Below are 5,926 nucleotides of genomic sequence, written 5' to 3'. Positions count from 1 at the left end.
TTATTAAACATTCTTCAATAAGTTTATAAACATTAAGTCTACAATTCAATGCACATACTACTGCATTGGACACAAATCTGAATGTTGATTTAGTCCCATACTCCATAGGCTGATCTTCAGAAATGCCTTTATGTGCCAGATGTAAACACCGTACCTACTAGAGATTGCTTAACCGAATCCAGAAGACAGAAGTTCTACATTCAGTTCATCCTGCTGCTCGGTTTGAAGACACATAGATGCAAGTTAACAATGCAGGAAATTGAGCTAGGATTCTTTCTTTTCTTTATTACAGACTACAAAACAGCATTTATTAAGTTGACAGCCTAAAGGGTACTGTTGATCTTCACTGAGCATTGCTACATATAAATTTACGTTTTTTGGTACACGATAGACCTCTCATCTGCTGAAAATCAAGTTGTTTTTTTTCCCCTCCTGTGAGGAACACCTCCCTTTCAGCTATTAAGCAACTTGCTGCTGAATGTTTGGGATACAGTGGTAAACACATATCATTATGTGTGAATACATGGAACCTTAAAAACTTAGATCTACAATAAAGAGAACAATGTTATTACTCAATCCCTTCAAGGCACAGAAACCTAGGTGTCCTAGGGCCAGGGATGATTACACACAGGTTGTCTCATTGACAATGGGAGTAAATCAAACAGCATTATGAGGATCAAAAGATCAAGACAGGAAAATGACCCAGAAAGTACTCTTCCATAAAGCGACTAACATGGGTTTTTGGATCATCACTAAAAGGCAACCTGCATTACACCTCTATACAATTAGATCAGGGTTATGAAATTTCTTGGCAGATAAGGGGACAGACCATAGGAAAGCTTTTTATTCAGGAGCTGGATTGCATTACATAGTCAGACAAGTTTTTGCTGGGCTATATGAATTTGTTCCAGGGACCAGATCGGGCCTGCAGATAACCAGACATTTCTAGTTTACAGAACATAACTGGATAGTGCAGATGTACATTTTAATTTTAGTTCCAAGACTTGCTATGCAACCTTTAGTAAAGCTGTGCACACTCAGATTTTCAATAGCAGTCTCAGTTTCTCAGTGCCTATAAGAGTACCAAGAAACTCTGGTGCCCACAACTTCCTCTGAAATCCACAAGGAGGGCGTTATTACTCATCCATTTCACTAGGATATATTCTAGTTCTCACTTCAGTCTCTCTAAACCTCCCAAACTCCTCGGAGAAAAAAAAGCACATGGAGCTATAAAGTAATTTTTTTTTTTTAATTTTATTTTTTTATTTTTTCTCCTGCGTTTTGGGGCTATCTATTGAAAGAATGGGTAACAATGTCAGGTTTCACCAGGTCTGCCCTCAAAGGCTGGTATTAGTTACTGGAGTTACACTGTTTTCTACATCTATTTTATCTGTAGGAAGACTACATTCACACGTGTGAAAGCAATAGCACAAAATATTTCAAAGCAAGATAATCTGTGAGATATTTGCACCCACTCTTCATTTTATTGCTCTAGAAACCTATTCCAAATATTTCTTGATTGGCAGGGCAGGCCCACAAGGTATAAACTAAGATACTACTTTTACCACGATTTCACTATATGGCTAATCCGCTTCTACCAGCGACTTTCAGTCCCAAAAGATAAAATATATTCCAGGAACTATCTTGTATTATCTCACTGTATGTGGAAAGCTGAGAACTCAGCTTTGCTACTCTTAAAATATTCATTTAAACTCACATCTATGTCCAGATCCTTTTTCTAATGAACTATAATGCTCAGCTTCTTATGTATATTCTGGCTCCTGGGGAGCTGCATTAAAGATAATCCTTACCAATAGTCTTATACTCTTTTTGAGGGATTCTCAGACCAGTTCAGCAGATTTCCTGTTTCAGAAGGTAAAAGTATTTCACTATTCTGTGCTGCAAGGAAAGACTATTTTAAAATCACAAAATCAAAGGCTATTCTTCTTTCAGATAGCTTTTTCTAACCATTAGGAACATTGGAGAAACTTTTTCTTTGAGCACTGATACCTGAACAGACCAATGATGCTACTATAGCATCATTGCCACTATAGTAGTATTTAAGTACCTATAAAATACTTTAAAAAAATATACAAATTATAAAACCGCCTATAGAGAAACAATTTAAGAAGGTAGTCCTAATTAAGCTTTTTAACTATTAATTGGCTATGTAATATACTGTATACTGATACACAGAGCAATAATCCTGTCCCCAACCCTTTTTATAACTTATATTCTCACCCCTACTTATGAACATTTAATGTGTATTCTTACCTCTATTTCTAAACATTTCTTAGGAACCTAAGGAACCACTGCTTAGCAACCAAAGGATCATCCACCTCATGAACCATCATGAAAAGTTCCAAACTTTCATAGCTCTACCTGGAGTCAACAGAAACTGTGTGACATCTGTATCTATAACAAACAGTTTGCAGGTGACCAGGAGAATCAAACTAATTGTGTTTCATGATTTTGCCTTTCTCTAAGGACTAGATGTGTTATTTTTGCAAGGGCAAGGCATGAAGGACAGAATCTATCACTCAAGTGTCTACGTCTCATTATGATAACTGGGAGTTCTGTTTGCATGAGGCAACAAAAATCAATGCACCACTGTCTTTACGCTTATAGCAACACATAGAAACATACAATTATGCCTATGCCCATTTATAGGAATTCATATCAATGTATGGCCAGAAATACTTATTATACCTGTAAAAAAAAATCTTAATTTTTCTTTGCTGATGTCATAAATTTTTCTAAGGTAGAAATAGCTTTTTCTGTGTGCTCCAGTTTGGAAAACCCCTTTTTATTTCACAGACATTGCTATTCTTCAGCATTTCCCCTGAAGGATGATCACATAGTTGTTTTACTCCTATAGCTCCTACATACTGCTGCCTAAGTCATAGAGAGGAGGTATAACAGAATCAAAAGCCCCGTTTGCTACTAACATCCTCATAACTCAGTTTCTTGCAGGAGAGAAAATGGAAGGCTTTAGGATTGGGATTCTAAGTGCCTGCAATTCTTGTTTTCATCAATGGGAGGTGTAGGTATCTAAAGCTTCTTAAAAATCAAGCCTCGCTGCTTTCAGTGCTGTTTGGGTCTGTCTGGGCTGGATGATTACAATCGCTACAGAAATGCTTAGGTAGACTCCATGATATTAATGAATTCTTGTAGGAGTAATGCTGCAGGCGTGTACTGTGTCCTCATTTGCCTCTGAGTACAACTGCAAAACTGGAGACTTTAACATGTTCTGTCCCTCTTACAGTGTTCCACTAATAATGATCTGCTAAGAAATGTGTGAAGCTTGCCAATATTTCTACAGAATTTTACCACTTTCCTCCCTTCCCTCCCTTCTTCCTTTCTCGTCTACTTGGAGAACACCCTATTAGCTCCCTAATATCTCTCCCATGGACTTTGAGGTCTCAGTTAATTAGATGAAGGACTTCTAGATGATAGGCCCACATATTTTCCCAGATCCATTTGTTAGTTTCATGGGGGAAAAAAATACTCGAAAAACACCTGCAAAGAAGTCATACTGGAGTCTTTCTGCTATAGCAGCTCCTTAACCAGCAACATTAATCCTATTTTTTTCCCTGTAGTCTCAAATATCAGCTGTTGACCTACTGTGCTGTCAATATTCTTCCACAAACCTTTTTGCAAAACAAATGCATTAATCTAATCTTTAGATTTTGCTTCTAGTGGTATAATACAGAATGATTATTTCTGGGCTGGAGTGGGCTCACTGAGAACAAAATAACTGCTTAGAACAGTAAGCAGGGGGTGAAACACTGTATTTGCAGTTTGATGTTTTTATAGTTAACAGAAATGTCAGTTGCTACAGTCACATATAGTTGCTTTAATGGAAGCCTTAAAAGCAGGTGTGGATTCACAGGAGTGGGTGCGAGCTAGGGAGTAAAGTCAAGTCCCTATGAGCACTATCTAAGCAGTAGATGTTGATGCCAGGGGGCAGCAAGAACAAGTCTGTTCCCCAAAGGAACAGAAAACAGGGGATAAAACACATAGGTGACATAGCAAGGGCCTTGCCCACTAGTGTCCAGTCCTACAACACTCTAGGGAGATAAGCAGGGCAGATGAAAACAACAGCCAGACTCAACAAAGAGTCCCAGTTAAAGAAAACAGCATAGTGATGAGACACATAAAAGGGCAAGTTAGGAAACCAACCATCAGGCCAATATTAAGACTAGGTCTAGTGATTTCCAGGTAGGTTTATAGTAACAAGGCATAACTAATAACAAGCTAAGAAGCCAACCTCCAAATTGAAACCAGCATTCAATAGCTCTATAGGCATAAAAGACTATGACTGAGCTGGAAAACAACACTCCCCCCATAATTAAACCAAGCAACCATGATTCTGGGCTAAAGTTTAAATGGAGCTCCTAAGCCCACAGGTGTGGGGAGAGGCACCAGATGAAGCTGGTCAGGGCCATTAAGGCTTTTAGCACAGCTGTTATACTATGAGATATTATTGCAGTGATGTAGTTGGGCAGCTCTTTTCTCTGTACTGAATTTGGACCTGTGTGGGTGAACTTCAGGCTATGCCAACCTCTAGGAAAAAAACAATTTTCTTCTCATAATTCTTCAGATAAAGCTTCAAAGATCCTTTTGGTGTGAAGTACTCTGAACGTTAGCTCTGACCCAGGGAAGAAGGTGACGTTATTCTTTAAGTCTCTGCTGCTCTTTTTGTGGTGACCTCTAACAAAGAGTAGCTATCAACTTTTGAAGGAAAAGCAATGTTCTTTTTTTAGGGTCCTTCAGTGTAAGTGATCAGAATACCTTAGAGCATCTGCTCAAAGACATTTGTCCACAGCATCAATTGAGTTTCTTAAGTTTGTTTCTTGAGATTTGCTGAGAGGAAAAAATAGCATCAACAGCCCCCAAAACAACCCACGTATGGCCTACAATAATGTTACCTATACAGATGGAGCAGATCTGTTCTCTTCCCTTCCTTCAGCTGTCTTACCTGCATACTGATGATCTTCTTGAAGCATTTTCCTTGGGCATCTTCCATGACACAGTGAGGCAAATTCACGATCAAGCGTGGCTGTTCCACTTTCTCTGTTCACCCTGGTAGGTATTTCTGTACAGATTAAATTTGATGGACATCTGTGAAATTTTGCTCAGAAGCCTTACGAATAAAAAGTTGCTGTTTAAAACAAAACATACAGCTCCAAATCTGTTGCAGTTTTTTGTTATTCCTTTCCCCCACCACCCCCAGCTGTCTCTAAGCTGCGAACAAGAGTACTGGGTAGCACGAACTGAGAGGTGTTTGAAATGCAGCATTCTCCTGAGTCACTGCTAGCCATCAGTTTCTTTTCTGAATGCTTGTTTTCCCTGCTATGGCTTCAGATCAAATATGGCCTCACATCACATTTTTATAAAAAAGCAATAATTTGAAAAGCCTAAAATCAGTTTTTCTCTTTATTGCAGATGAGTGACTTTTTAAAAATGAAAATCTAAGTGCGTGAAATGTATCACTTGTTTGTGTTTGTGTAAAACAAGGACAGGAGCATCAGCAATATCTACTCTTTTGCAGCAGTAAACAGAAATCTATGTTTTTCATCCATGTTTCAATGAGGATCCAACAGCAGAAATGCAGAAGTGTTTTATAAGCCTCTAGCTGAATTGTATCAAGTATTTTGTGTATTCTGGTAGTTCCATGAGTGCCATCCTGACACAACCCCTTCCCCAACCCCAGGGCACGTTGACCAGCTGCACACCTTTATCACCTGCGAGACCAAACTGTAGAGGTGCAGGAACCAAAGCGTATGCACGTACTGACCAAATTGTGACAAGACACTGACTGCACGGTGTATATACAGTGACCAAACTGCCCAGAGATAGCGGCTGAGCACACATTTATCACCTGCGTGGGTACTCAGGACAAAACTATACAGGTGCAGGAACC

This window comes from Aythya ferina (assembly GCF_964211825.1).
Source record: "Aythya ferina genome assembly, chromosome: 20".
In the NCBI taxonomy this organism is placed as follows: Eukaryota; Metazoa; Chordata; class Aves; order Anseriformes; family Anatidae; genus Aythya; species Aythya ferina.
The sequence above is the reverse complement of the archived record's forward strand: the minus strand, read 5'-3'. Positions refer to the sequence as shown.